The 15,628-nt window shown below is 43.4% G+C and overlaps 1 protein-coding gene across 3 annotated transcripts in view; it reads left to right on the top strand.

Annotated features, from left to right (window-relative positions):
* The first annotated feature begins 580 nt into the window (after positions 1 to 580).
* PKIG (cAMP-dependent protein kinase inhibitor gamma) overlaps positions 581 to 15,628 on the top strand; it is a 79,157-nt gene continuing 64,109 nt past the window's right edge. Inside the window, exon 1 of one of the 3 annotated variants that reach the window (XM_088843752.1) lies at positions 581 to 677. The gene's annotated coding sequence lies outside the window, so the exon portion shown is untranslated. Of the gene's footprint in view, positions 678 to 5,380; positions 5,489 to 15,628 lie in introns of those variants that run through there. The other 2 variants (XM_088843750.1, XM_088843749.1) reach the window with 2 other exon arrangements.

The raw sequence follows: 15,628 nt of genomic DNA, 5'->3' as shown, positions 1-15,628 counted from the left end.
AGGGGCTTTGTTTAGTTGGTTGGTTTGGTTTTAGTTTCAGTTAAAAAAAAAAAAATCTTTGGGGAATTGGCTGGCCATCCGGTGGTTAGGATTCGGAGTTTTCACTACCCACGGGTGGTGGGCATGGCAAAAAAAAAAAAGAATTCTTTGTCATACCACTGCTTCAGAAATTAAAGAGAGAGGCATGCGCCACCCCTCCCACATCAGTTTTCTTCTTTAAATATTCCCAGTCTAGCAAGATTCCGCCTGCGGCTCCGTCATCTCTCCCAGAATAGTTTCCATCTCAGGTGCCAGAGAGAGAAACTGAGGCACAGGCAGGATCCGAAGCACAAGTCCTACCCCCCACACCTGGTCTGGCTGTCCCTTTTTCCCCCCTCAACATTTCCTTCCCTCTCCCGTCCCTCCGGGCCAAGTTTCAGGCTGCCAGCCCCCAACCCGGGTCCCTCGCGGCTCAGAACCGGGACTCCCACCCGCGGCCCCTCCTCGGCGCGCTCGGGGGCTGCGGAAGGGGCCGCGACGCATCCTGGTCCCCTCCGAGCCGCCGTAGCGCGAGCCTCGGGAGATCGGCAGCTCCAGTCGCCAAGGCAACGGGCTCCGCTGCGCTCGGCGGGCGCCTGGCAGCCCTGGGGAGGCGCTGCGGGCCGGTGGCCCGGGCTCGGCTGGCGGCGGGACGGCAGGTGAGCAGGGGCCGGGCGGGCAATCGCGGTCCCAACGCCCGGCTCCCGGCGTCGATTCTTCGTGGCGGGCGAGGGGCTGGGCCGCTGGGATTTCCGGAAAGGAGACAGGGCCTGACCTTTATCCGCGGCTCCCGCCTCCTCCATCCTTGGCGCCGGGGAGGAGCCCCTCGAGCAGTTTAATTCCGTCGGGTGCGGGCGGGGACTCGCTTGGGGTTGTTCATTATGTTGGGGGTGGGGGAGCAATTGGCCTGATTAAAAAGTTTTTTTTAAAGCACGTCTTATTTGGGGGTCGAGAAAGAACTCCGAACTGCCGAAAATGTGCATCTGTGCGACTCTTCTGGGGCCAGAGAGGATTAACTTCTTTGTACATTAGTTTTCCCATCTGCAGAATGGGGACAATCATAGCACCTGTTTTAGAAGGTTATTACAAAGTAAATAATATATTTCAGATCTTTGCAGCTAAACCCTCAATCCTTGGGAGCTTTTATTATTGCTACTACTACTAAAGAAGGTCCATTATTGAGCATGTGTTGTGTTCCAGGGCCTGGGCTGATCGCCAGGGGTAAAAATAAGTGAATGAGGCATCTTGTCCTCAGGGAACTCCACAGTGTTAAGGTATAAATAGAAGCTCATTGTGGTTCCAGCTATGATTTTTGGACATTCAGGGGACTGTGAATACACAGCGAAGGCAGTTAACCCAGATTCCGGAGATGAGGTTGGGGAGGATGGTCAAAGAGAGGTTCCAAAAGAAGATGCTTTCCAAAATGAGACATGACAGCTACCTTTGTATTGGCCGGAAGATGAAGCTAGTGGAGTGCATAGTGTTCTGGGCAGAGAGAACAGACCAGTGCAAGGTCCTGGGGAGAAAGTGCAGGCTTTTTGGACATCTGTTAGCATTTCATACCTAGTTAGAGACAGATTCTGGGAAGTGGAAGTGGTCTAGCTAGTCGTGTCTGAGAGAGAAGCAGGTGCCCTTCTGAAAGACTTTCTTGTGTCTCCCTGTAAGTTTGGACTTCGTCGTGAGGGTTGGTGGGGAACACCAAAGGATTTAAATCAGGGCAGTGAGTGTGTGTTGTGTGTGTGTGTGTGTGTGATATCAGAGGTGTGGTTTCCAAAAGGTCAGGGGTTTTTATTCTCTCTTGGTCTTATCACTCCTCCAGTCTGTTTTTCATGTTGCAGGTGATTTAAAAAAAATGTATTTATTGAGCATCTGTTACGTGCCAGGCCCTGTGTAAGGAATCAGGTTCCTGCCCTCATGGCATGTATTCTAGACATGTTCAAGTGTACCTTGATGGAGACAGAAGCAGTCCAGTACAACTAGAACTGAATCAATACCGGAAGAGACCCATCCGGAGAGTGAGTGGCTTTTGTTTCTTTTAAGGCCCAGATCATTCAGGGTCACTACCTTGTACACTCTTGGGCAGAACCATTCACTTAGAACTACACCAAGAAGAAATGGCCAGAGAAGTGGGAGGAAAGCTAGGAGAGTGTAGTAAGGAAAGCCCAAGGAAGAGACCCACTTTGTTGGATGCAGTTGAGATTTCAAGTAAAATAAGTTACATGTTAAAATGCGCCTTTTGCTTAAGTAAATATAGAGGTCACCGAGAAACCCAATTGAGCAGATTTGGTGACATGATGGGGGCGGAATCTATAATATCGGCATCTTCCAAAGGTTCAGTGTAATGTGTCAGTGGAATGAGGAGTGAGTGGGATGTGAGAAAGTAACGTGTAGGCAGCTCCAAGAAGTTTGGCTGTGAAGAGAGGCGAGGAGAAGGCTGGAGAGCAGTTGGGGAATCAGGTGAAGTCTTTTTAAGCAGAAGACAGACAGGAGCAGATGTAAATGCTGATGGTAGAGCCAGTAAGGGAGGGAGAGACTGAGAAAAATACAGGAGATTTTCTCAGGGGAAAATAAATGGCACAAACAACTTGCCAAAAATGTGAGTGGATACGATCCACAGCACAGATCCTTTACAAAGAGTCTGATGACGTGTTTTTTTTTTTCTTCTTTCTGGACATATGGTAAGCAAGGTAATTGCTGAAAAGGAATGCACCCATGTGAAAAATAAAAGATGTAAATGTGCAAAGTTCTATATTCCTTCTCATCAGATAGGAGACATTTATTGAACTAGCATTGTGTTAAACCCTCTCCAGGCACTAGTCTCAGTTGAAAGCATGCTCTTTACAACAACCCTGGGAGAGAGAGAGCCTCTAGTGTAATTCCCAGGTCACATAGGATTTGAATCCAGGCCTGAGCCCAGAGCTTTTGCTCTTAATCACTCCTTAAATGATATGATTGTCTACCTATGAGATGATTATCTGCTGAAAAAACGTCCAAGAGAATTGAGTTAAAAATAAGCAAGCTACAAGAGAGACAAAAAACAATAGCTTTATACCAGCAGTAGGAGTAAGAAAATGGAATTGTAGGTGAAATGGCAGTAGCAACACGAAAAATAAATACTTAAGAATAAACCTTAAAATAAATGTACCCAGGCTAGTCAAATAGGATAAGAGTTGGCTGGAGGTTAGGGAGTATAGGTCAGGAAGTGTGTTTGTATGAAGAGGAAGTAATTTTTTCTTTGGGAAAATCAGGGTATTGATACCAGGAACAAAGCATGTAAAAAAACCAGATGTCTGTTATGAGACATAATGAGAAAATATGCAAAGATGTTGACTGTGATGTTTTTATACTATTGAAAAACTAATAACAGACTGGCTAAATTATGATGCAGTCATGTGATGGGTACAGTCAGCCATTAAAAAAGAAGAAGGTGGTAGCCATATATATGAGAAAGATTTTACATCACATGGTTAGGTGTGAAAACAGATTTCACTTGGTTTCTGGTTTTGGTGTTTTCTAAGTGTAAACATGGACTTCCCTATACTGATAGAAAAGATGTCTTAGAAGGATGAGTTCTTTATTTTATTTTTTTAATATTTATTTTTTATTTAGCTGTTGTGCTGGTCTTAGCTGTGGCCCACGGGTTCTTCAGTCTTCACTGTGGCATGAGTGATCTTTTTAGTTGTGGCACGTGGAATCTATTTCCCTGACCAGGGATCGAATCCAACCTCCCTGCATTGGTAGCGTAGTGTCTTACCATTGCGTAGTGTCACTACCATAGCGTAGTGACTTACCACCAGGGAAGTCCCAAGATGAGTTCTTTAAAACAGTTTTTTATTTTTTATTGTGGTAAGCAATCCATAAATTTATCATAACCTTATTTAAGTGTACAGTTTAATAGTGTTAAGGATAGTTATATCTTGTGCAATCAACCTCCAGAATTTTTTCATCTTGCAAATCTGAAACTGTATCCCATTAAAACAACTCCATGTTTTCCCCTCTCCCTAGTCTCTGGCAACCACCATCCTACTTTCTGTTTCTATGAATTTGGTTACTCTGGATACTTCATATAAGTTCAGTTCAGTTCAGTCGCTTAGTCGCGTCTGACTCTCTGCGACCCCATGAACCGCAGCACACCAGGCCTCCCTGTCCATCACCAACTCCCAGAGTCCACCCAAACCCATGTCCATTGAGTCGATGATGCCATCCAACCATCTCATCCTCTGTCATCCCCTTCTCCTCCTGCCCTCAATCTTTCCCAGCATCAGGGTCTTTTCCAGTGAGTCAGCTCTTCGCATCAGGTGGCCGAAGTATTGGAGTTTCAGCTTCAACATCAGTCCTTCAAATGAATACCTAGGACTTATCTCCTTTAGGATGGACTGGTTGGATCTCCTTGCAGTCCAAGGGACTCTCAAGAGTCTTCTCCAACACCACAGTTCAAAAGCATCAATTCTTCGGCGCTCGGCTTTCTTCATAGTCCAACTCTCACATCCATACATGACCACTGGAAAAACCATAGCCTTGACGAGACGGACCTTTATTGGCAAAATAATGTCTCTGCTTTTTAATATGCTGTCTAGGTTGGTCATAGCTTTTCTTCCAAGGAGTAAGTGTCTTTTAATTTCATGGCTGCAATCACCATCTGCAGTGATTTTGGAGCCCAGAAAAATAGTCAGCCACTGTTTCCACTGTTTCCCCATCTATCTGCCATCATATAAGTGAAATCATTCAATTTTTATCTTTTTGTGATTTTTTTTTTCCATTTAGTGTAGTGTCCTGAGGGTTTCCCTGATGGCTCAGTGGTAAAGAATCCGCCTGCCAATGCAGGAGACATGAGTTTGATCCCTGGTTGGGAAGATCCCCTGGAGAAGGAAATGGCAACCCACTCCAGTATTCTTGCCTGGCAAATCCCTTGGACAGAGGAGCCTGGCGGACTATAGTCCATGGAGTCACAAAAGACTCAGACACTACTTAGCTACTAAACAACAACAACAACAGCATAATGTCCTAAAGGTGTGTCAGTGTTGTAGCATGTCAGCATTTCCTTCCTTTTTAAGGCTGAATGATATTCCACTGTATGGATATACACATTTTGTATATCCATTGTATGTATGAACACGTTTTATTTATTCATTCCATAGATGGACATTTGCGTTGCTTTCCCCTTCTGGGTATTTTGAGTAATGCTGAAACAGACGATGAATGTGCCAGAAAGATAAGTTCTTTGTGTCCTGAGAACCATGGGGAGCCTTTTATTCCTTTCCTTATTGCCTTATTTTTCTTTTTTATGAGCATGAATGGCTTTCATAATCAGAAAAGATAAATAAGGATATATCCTATTTGGGGAGATGGGGGAATAAAGGTTAAGGAAAAAAAAAAAAGTCAGACCTAGGGCAGTGGCTGCAGAAATGGAATGGAGTGGGCTGATTTGAGAGACTGCTCGGGAGAATCAACAGGACTTGACAACCAAGAGGTAAGAGAGAAAGGAGTGAAGGACAAAGCCTTGGGGGCCTGTGGGGAGAAAGGGCTTAGACTTGGGGAAGTGAAGTAAAGTGAACATCACTCGGTCGTGTCAGACTGTTGCGACCCCATGGACTATAGCCCGCCAGGCTCCTCTGTCCATGGGATTTAGACTTGGTGAGGAGGGAGAAAATAAGGTTGGAGAGCCACCTGAGCCTTTTTGTTCAGCGGTTTAGACTCTTTCCTGGTAGTAGAGGAAAACCATTGAAATGAAGGGAAATGACTTAATCACATTCAAGTTATAGAAAGATCACCGTGGCCAATCCATTCTGCGAGCTGAAGCCAGAGTGCAGAATTTCCCTTTGTGTTACTTAGACTTGAACCTTTGTTAATTTCCTCTTATTTGAGACAAAGCATTGGTGCTAAAAGATGCATATCTACTCTTCTGAAAGCACCTGAAATATTTTAAACAAAGTCCTATTTAGATTACATTGATTCCTAATTGCATTCAGTTTTATCTTAACACAGTCTGCTCTTACTTGACTTTCTACCTTTAGCAGGGGAAATATAATTGGGAAAGCAAACAAGAAATATTAACAACTCAAGTTACAGACTTTCAGTTAATTGCAAATATCTTTGTCCTTTGGGGAGAAGGGGGTCAATGAGGTAAACAGTGTCTTCCCAATGCTTACTACAAAGCAAAAATTGTTAAGAGTCCAAATGGACTCAGCTCATTACCTACTTCTCCTCCCACAGACTTGTAATGTCTCTGCTGCCAGAGCCTCCCAGAGAGGGAACTAACTGTTATGATGACATCTCATAAGCATTTTGCAGTTTTTAAGAGCTGCATGTCCAAAAGATGTGAAGCCACAATCTCATTTCATTCCTCCCAATAATTCTTAGATAGGGATTATCATTCCTATTTTCAGATGAGGAAATTCAATTTCAGAGGATTTAAGAAACCTCCTAGCTCCTACATCTAATAAATTCTGGACTTTGAATCTAGGTTTTCTTATTTTCTTTTTATATTACAGCCTCTTCTTATGGACAGTTTAAAACATATACAAAAGTTAAAAAGATGGTATAATACATACCTTACACTCATACCCCAGCTTCAACAGATACCAACATACGGTTAGTTTTATTCAATCTATACCCTCCACTCCCTCCCCACCATAGATTATATTAAAGCAAATCCCACGACATCATATCATTTCATCTATAAATACTTTAATATGCATATGAGAGGTAAGGATTTTTTCTTTCTCCTTTCCCCCCTATAATCACAATATTATGATCACACCTAAGAAAATGAACAGGGGTGATTCCTCAACATGACCTTGTATCCATTTGGTACTCAGTTTCTTGTTATCTCATAGATGTCTTCACACTTGGTTTGTTTGAATTGGGAGGTAAACAGGGATCACATCTGGGTGATAGTCGCCTAAGTCTTTGAATCTGTAGCAATTTTGCCTCTTCTTTTTTCCCCTTACTTTTCAGTTGTTGAAAACTCAGGTCATTTGTCCCGTCCAGCTACTCTGGATTTGCCTGGTTGTAGCCCTTTAATGTCCTCCTCCATTCCCTTTATTTTTTTTGGCCGTGTGCTTTATGGGCGGTGCTGTGTATCACATCAGCAGGCAGTAAAGGCTGATTCTCACCTGGTAAGATTGATCATGGGTTCAGGGGTTTATTAGCGTGATCTCTTCATTATAAGTTTCTCATCAGCCTTTCACAAAATGGTTTTAGCAGCTGTTAATGATCATTGCCTCGATATACTTACTATTTCTTGGCACATGTACGTGCTCAGTCATGAAGTCATGTTTGACTCTTTATGACCCCATGGACTGTAGCCCTCCAGGCTCCTCTGTCCAGTGGAATTTTTCAGGCAAGAGTACTGGAGTGGGTTGCCATTTCCTTCTCCAGAGGATCTTCCCAACCCAGGGATTGAATCTGGGTCTCCCGAATTGCAGGCAGAGGCTTCACCAGCTGCGCCACTGTGGAAGCCCCGTGTAGTTACATTGTTGTCTTCACCAGCTGCGCCACTGTGGAAGCCCCGTGTAGTTACATTGTTGTCTTGTGTGCATAAGGTTCAACATTCAGTGTTTCTTGATGAGCTCTGCTTGTATGTGGTGCATATGGCCATCTTTTCCAGACCAAACCTTTGGGACTTTTGTGATCTGCTGAGTATAGTGTACTTAAAGGAGATCAATCCTGGGTGTTCATTGGAAGGACTGATGCTAAAGCTGAAACTCCAATACTTTGGCCACCTCATGCGACGAGCTGACTCACTGGAAAAGAGTCTGATGCTGGGAAGGATTGGGGGCGGGAGAAGGAGGGGACGACAGAGAATGAGATGGCTGGATGGCGTCACCGACTCAATGGAGGTGAGTTTGAGTAAACTCTGGGAGTTGGTGATGGACAGGGAGGCCTGTGCTGTGATTCATGGGATCGCGAAGAGTCGGACATGACTGAGCGACTGAACTGAACTGAACTGAAAGGGTCAAGAGAACAGATTATTTTAAAACAGCGCGGTCTCAGGAAAATCATAGATGTGTTTTTATGTATCCAGAGGAAGCAATACGAGGGCATGATTAGGAAGCATTGGAGTCCTTTGGACATGGGTTCAAGTCTTGGCCCTTTCTGTTTTCTTCTACAAGTTACTTAGCCTTTCTTTTTTTTTAAAAAAAAAAATGTTTTAATTTCCTTGATAACTTGTAGAAAAGCCCTTATTGTGATTAGCATTGGAATAGGAGGATCATCTTTTTTTATTTTTAATTTTTTTATTGAGTGAAAATTTCTTTAAATTCTGTCATGCTTTACAGTTTTCACAAATGTGATTTCATATAATCCCACAATAACCCTTTTTCTCCCACTTCCCTTGCCTTGCTAGTAACCACTAGTTTGTTCTGTGAGCCTGCTTCTTTTTTTTTTTTTTTTAAACTTAACCTTTTTTTCTAAGCTTCAGCATTTCCTCATTGTAAAATGGATATAATGAAAGTTCCTCAGCTCTTGTGAGGCTTGCATGAAAATAAAGGGCTCAGTACAAGGTCTGGCAGGAAGTTAGTAAGCACTTGACATTATCTGCTAACTGTTAGGGTTATTATCATGCCTTTGAAACATGTACACATATTCAGTGACCTTCTTTTATACAAATGTATGTATTTATTTTTGGCTTCATGTTCTTTCTTTAGTTGCTGTGAGCAAGGGCTTCTCTCCAGATGTGGTGCGTAGGCATCTCATGGCAGTGGTGGTTGCAGCTCATGGGGCTTAGCTGCTCTGAGGCATGTGGAATCTTCCTGGACCAGGAATCGAACCCATGTCCCCTACATTGGCAGCGGAATTCTTAACCACCGGACCACCAGGGAAGTCCTTTCTTGACAGAAGCCTGTAGAAGACCAGAAGAACAAAAAGTTCTTCTGAATAACTCAGTATTTGGTACCTTACTGTGTGTATAGTAACTTCTTTATCAGACCTGGTATGGAAAAGGCATGTGCTTCCCTGGTGGCTCAGATGGTCAAGAATCTGCTTGCAATGCGGGAGGCCTGGGTTTGATCCCTGGGTCAGGAAAATCCCCTGGAGAAGGAATTAGCTACCCACTCCAGTGGGCTTCCCAGGTGGCCAGTGCAGGAGACATAAGAGATATGGGTTCGATCTCTGGGTTGGGAAGATCCCCTGGAGGAGGGCACGGCAACCCACTCCAGTATTCTTGCCTGGAGAATCCCATGGACAGAGGAGCCTGGTGGTCCACAGTCCCTGGGGTCGTAAAGAGTTGGACACAGCTGAGTGACTAACACTTTCACTTTTCATGGAAAAGGCACAGAACTGTTAAAGACCCAGTGCCTGACTTTGCATGCCCCTTGGGAAGACCTCCCTTATTTGTGCTTCTCACAATATTTGAATAGCACTCACCTCCTAGTCCCTTGCCTCTAAGATGATCTCTCTGTACTGTGAATATTTTTTGGCACATATAGCTTATATAGGCCCCAGAGGTAGCACAGACTTCATCATTAACATAATCCACTGTCTCAGCCTGCTCTGCCCTCCCTGGGGTGTTGGCTTCATCCTCAGGCCAGCAGCAAAATATGGACAGCAATTCTAGGCCCCAGATCCGTGTACAGCACCTACCAAAGGAATAGAAAGAGTCTTACTTCCTCTGTTCTCCCAAGAGTGAGAATCTTTCTCTCATCCCCTGCCCCCAATACTAATCCTGCAATTTCATTGGCCTGAATTGAATCATGTGCCCACTTTCGAGCCACTTCCTGTCACCAGGGCAACACCATGCCTTGTTGACTTCAGCCTGGTTCTTAAACAAGTTATTTACAACAGGGATGAAATTATCTTTAGGTCAATCCGTAACAGAATTGCGTGTCTGTTAGAAAGTTTTTCTGTGAGTAGGAGGAATGGATACCAAGTAGTTTGGTCAGTTAGGATGTGGGTTGGCTTTAAGACAAATTATTTTTCTTTCAAAAGTCCAAAATAGGCAATCTGTTGCTGGCATGGCACTGCCACAGTCTAGATCTTTCTCTCTTTCTGCTTCACTGTCCTTATTACATGGCTGGCACGCTCATGGTCACCTTGAGGTCACAACTGTGCTTCTGGCTCCAACCAAACAGCCCCTTCTTGAAGCAGGAGTAGCAGAAGGGAGGGCCAAGGACACCCTTTCAAATACCAGCCTCGGCCAGCGTACACAGCTTCCACCTCATTAACTGTTTTTGTCTGTGAGGAGGCTGCTGAATGTCCTTTCTTAGCTGGACACACCACTGTTCCCAACAGTAGAGGGATACCTTGCTGTGAAAGAGAGGGAAAATGTCTGCAGATCTTATGACTTGCAGTGCCTACCTCGGAAGGCAGCCAGCTTCCAAGTAACCTCCATACTTTCCATTTGGAGAAAGCCAGTCTTAAATGAGTGTACTGTCTTTTTATTCATTTTTTTTAATCCAGTAACGAGACATACTTGATACAATGTTTTATAATTTCATATTTTCCATTTAACAACATCACGAGTGTCTCTTCATTCGGTTAATATTACAGTCTCTCTGTATCAGTTGCTCAGACTCTGTGAACCCATGGACTGTAGCCTGCCAGGCTCCTCTGTCCATGGGATTCTCCAGGCAGGAATACTGGAGTAGATAGCCATTCCCTCCACCCAGGGATCGAACCCAGGTCTCAAGCATTGCAGGCAGATTCTTTATCCATCTGAGCCATCAGAGAAGCCCTAATATTACAGTAGGAGCTTTTAATCCAATCTCCACTTGATGAATGCTGACAAAGCCTCTCCATTGTCACTGTAAAACTTAGTGTTTAATTTCCTCAGCTTTCTGAATGTTTCTGGCTAGTAAATAGCTCTGCTTTGCTGTCCGATACAATAGCCACTGGCCATATGTGACTGTTCACTTTTTTTTTTAGATTTGTTCATTTATTTATTTATTTTCGGTTCTGCTGGGTCTTCATTGCTGCAGGTAGGTTTTCTCCAGTTGTTTCTAACGGGGCTACTCTTCATCGCGGTGCGCGGGCTTCTTATTGCAGTGGCTTCTCTTGTTGCAGAACACAGGCTGCAGATGCATGGCTTCATTCCGTGGCGCAGGGGCTCAGTAATTGTGGCTCACGGTCTAGAGCACTGGCTCAGCAGTCGTGGCACGTGGGGGGCTTAGTTGCTCCGCAGCACACGGGAACTTCCCAGAGCAGGAATCGAACCTGTGACCCCTGCCTTGGCAGGCAGATTCTCAACTGCTCGACCAGCAGTGAAGCTCCCTAACTGTTTACATTTTAGTTAATTAAAGCTGGATTAAAACTCCAGTCTCTCAGTCTCAATAGCCACATGCGACTGGTGATCACTGAATTCAACAGCCCAGATATAAAACGTTTCCCTCGTTGCAGAAACTTCTGTTGGCTTGTACTGCTCTCGAGCATCAGCACACAGCTGTGCTCACCGTTTGGTTTCAGGGAGTTTTAATGGTTCAGGTCACTATTGTGGAACCAGATGGCCTGGGTTTGAATTCTCAGTCTGCTGTTTACTAGTTGTATTATCTCAAGCAAGTTACTTCCCTGTGCCTCACTTTCCTTATTTGTAAACGACTATTACTATGTATTAAAGAACTTATTATATGCACAGTGAGCTTCTTAGAACAGTGGACTTCCCTGGTGGCTCAGTGGTAAAGAATCCGGTTGCCAATACAGGAGACTGGATTCGATCCCTGGGTCAGGAAGATCCCCTGGAGAAGGAAACGGCAACCCACTCTAGTATTCTTTGCCTGGGAAATCCATGAACAGAGGAGCCTGGTGGGCTGCAGTCCATAGGTCACAAACAGTCAGACATGACTGAGTCCATGCACCCCCACCCAAAAGGTGAATGAGTATTTTAAAAGTTCTTGTCAATTTTAGAGGTGGAAGAGACCTCTGAAAAGATTGACAGAAAAAAATTCATCAAAATGTAGAATTTTTGCCGTGCCCAGCTATTTTCAACCCCATGGACTGGATCCCACCAGGCTCCTCTGTCCATGGGATTCTCCAGCAAGAATACTGGAGTGGGTTGCCATGCCCTTCTCCAGGGAACCTTCCCCACCCAGGGACTGAACCCAGGTCTTCTGCATTGCAGGCAGATTCTTTACTGTTTGACCCAGGTCTTCTGCACTGCAGGCAGATTCTTTACTGTTTGAGCCTCCAGGAAAGCCCTTTTGCCTTTGTACAACTTCACAAGTGGCTTTTCAGTGAAAACTGGAAATCATTTCCTGGGTGTGGTCATGCAGAAACTTTACTTGCTAGAACTTATTCTCAAAGAAACCACCTTGGTCCCTTATCAAATATTTGGCAAAGTGAACATACATTTTCAACGATTCCTCTCTTTTAACTGGCTGTTTTTGTTTTTAATGGATTCTACTGTTATTAGTACTGATCCCATCAAGGAGAGAGCTTCTACTTTATTTTAAATTGTTATGTAGGGATTACTGTGCATCAGTTGACATAAACGATTATCACCAAATCCTATTGTTGGACATTTATTTCTCAGTTTTTTTGTATTTTGGGTGTTGTGCTGTTGATCTTTACAGCAAGACCTTCTCCAATCAGTGTATTTTAATCCAAGGACTTGGGAGGAATGCCAGCCTCTTTTTACTGAGAGGCCTGAATTTCAGTCTGGAAATCATCATAATACCGTAAAAGAGGGCATGTGGGCATGCCAGCCCTAATTGTGCTTTTGGATTTAGCTCCATTTCTCCTTGTGGGCCACTCTCAGATTCTAGATAATATTTACTGTTTGGTACACAAAAATTTCGTACTGTCCTAGAAAAATCTGTAATGCAAGTTGTTCTGATGTAACTTCTTTTTCCAATTCACATAGCACTTTATTTGAACCTTTTTAAAAATAGCATTTATCACAAATAATCCTCCTCTATAATTATTTTTGCATTTGTTTTGTACTTATTCCTAAACTCTTAGCCTGTTGAGGACAGCGGTCTTTCATTGGACCTTTACAGATCCTAACCTACGAGCCCTCAATTTATGTTCATGGAATGAATGAACGAATTTGTCATTTTCTATTATTACACAGCCATCTTTCATAACATTTCCTTTGAATTCTTTGTTAGTGGATAGTCTTCTAGTTAAGTCAGATTCCACAGGAGAGCAAAAAAAATGTTTATAAGGTGATATTCAAACATAAACATACATAGAGGGACTTCCCTGGTGGTCCAGTGGCTAAGACTCCACACTCCCAGTGCGGAGGGGGGCCTAGGTTTGATCCCTGGTCCGGGAACTAGGTCTCACATGCTGCGACGAAGACCTGGTGCAGCCAAATAAATAAATATTAAAAAAACAACAACAACAAAGCTAGGGGAGTGTAAAGAAACCTCCACTGCACATCACCTAAACTTCAACCATTAACATTTTAGAACCAATTTTTGATTTGGGTAGAGAGAACATGAAGGCTTTCAGGTGCCCATTTTGATTCTGGGGGGAAGGCAGCAGGGCATTTATGATGGGCAGTGTGGAGAAAGAGGAGGCTGGTGGTCCACAGGCAAACCTGCCTGCCTCCCTCGCAGGGCTGTGGTGAGGGTTTCATGAGTTGACATACACACAGTGCCAAGAACAAAGCCCAGCCACGTGGTGGGTACAACCGAAGGGCTGCCCCTGCTACCACCATTGCTGCTATTGCCACTGCTGTCACGACTGCACAGGTTCAGGGGGCTGAGTTTGGTGGCTTTGGCACTTACCTCACTGGGGAGCCTTGGCCATCAGACTTTCTAAGCTGCAGTTTTTGTATCTGAAAAGTAAGAATGATAATAGAATCTGATCTGCTACACAAGGCAGTGGAATCATGCCTGTAAATGTGTTCTGGGTTAATTAACATTAATCCCAATTTTCTGGGGGTGGTGTTCCCTTCTCGCGGGACCCCTTGGAGCTCTTGGAAGCTTTTTGTAAGTCAAGCTTGTCTCTCATATGGACTCTTGTTCTGAGATTTCCTGAGCCCCAGAGTCATTTGTCAGTCTAACAAATACTGTAGCACAATAAGCTTCATTTTTATTTGCAAAATGTTTGTTCCTGAAGCATGACAACAATTTCGCTTTATATAGCTTGTCCATACTTGCACTGGAAATGAAATACTTATCAACCAAGTTGATAAAGGGATAAAAATAGTTTTCCTAAGAAACGGTTTGCAGGGGATTAATGTTGGAAAAAATTTCCTAGCAGAATCTGTTTCACCATCTTTGAAATATAAACAGTATCTTCATTTGTCTATAATTTTCTTATAACACTTTGCTCAACTCCTAATTAAAAATAGCTTTCCCAAAACCAGAATTCCTCTAAAAAAATCCGTTTTCTTTTAAATGAAGGCTAAGTTTTAAACGCTCTGCTTTCTCCTTAGCACTGCAAAGAATTCTAATTATGCAGAACATCCATCCAAACCACACACACATATCTGTCTGAGATAAGAGTTAGTAGATACTGTGGGAAGAGAAATGGAATATCCCTGATGGTTATAATAAATCTCTGCAGTGTTTGTTTGGACAGACAATCAACTGTTAGGTCTCCTGGGTATGAGAGTTAGATAAATCCAGGTCAGAAAGTCAGTGCCCCAAACTTAATTTCTCAGGAAGTAGTCCCTTCTCAAACCATTACTTGCCATTAGGTTTAAATGTTTGAAAAAGTTTGATGTTTGTTCGTTCAGTTAGTAAAAAATGTTGTCTTTTTACCATTTGTAATTTATAGGATCTTAAACTTTTATAAACATCTTCATTTAAAGAAACTAAACCCTTGTTCCTTATCTCCGAATAACAAAAACAAAAATGCAGTTTTATGTCAAAAAAGAGCAAGCTCTTAATTCCACTATCTGGCCCCAATGACATATGATCTCTTAGCTTTATTTCCCATAGACTGTTCTGTTTGAATGTTTTATTACACAGGCTCTTGACTCTTTTTTCCCCTGGAATCCAAGTATATTTCGGTGATGCTTCGTTTCAGCAGATCCAGCACAAATCATCTGTAGTAGTCACCTAGCCAGGTTGTGTTAGAAGGTATGCCACTTCTCACATAAATTTAAATCTTACTGAAACTTCTAGATTGAGAGGACTGGGCGAAAGAACTTTGGATTTTTATAGCCACAGGGCTCCTTTACTTCACTGGGATACGTGTTTATGTCTTTTTGATTGAGGGGGATGTTGGAAAGGGGTCTAAATGTACTGCTTGATCCTCCTTGTTAATCGTTGAAAAATGAAGTCGGGAACTAGTTTCAAATTCTAGAGGAACTGGGAGATTTTATCCAGTGTCTGAGATTCACCTGAGTTTTTTATATGCTGGAACTTTAGGCTCGAATTGTTCTTTCGTTTTTCACATATATTGAGCATCTTCTGTGTGCCTAGCAGTGTGTAGGGTGTCTTACACATTTTAGCTCCTTTAATCTACAGCAGCACTGGTAGTTAGCTAGCACTCAAATACCTGGTTGCTTAGGCTGCGCACCTTCCTCCTTGATCCCTTTGGTTGTTCTTTCCTCACCCAGTCCATTTGGTTGTGTTGCTATAGAAGCAAATCACACCTGCCCCAGCTGCCAACTGTGAGCGGCCAGACAGCAGCCGTGGCCTGCTCGCTGGTCTCTCTGGTTCCCTTCCTGAACAAGAGTTACAGTTGGACAACTAAAACTAATACAATGTTGTCTGTCGAT

Source organism: Moschus berezovskii, chromosome 15, assembly GCF_049115385.1.
Source record: "Moschus berezovskii isolate FMDL1 chromosome 15, NW_MosBer_1.0, whole genome shotgun sequence".
NCBI lineage: Eukaryota > Metazoa > Chordata > Mammalia > Artiodactyla > Moschidae > Moschus > Moschus berezovskii.
The sequence above is the reverse complement of the archived record's forward strand: the minus strand, read 5'-3'. Positions and strand labels throughout refer to the sequence as shown.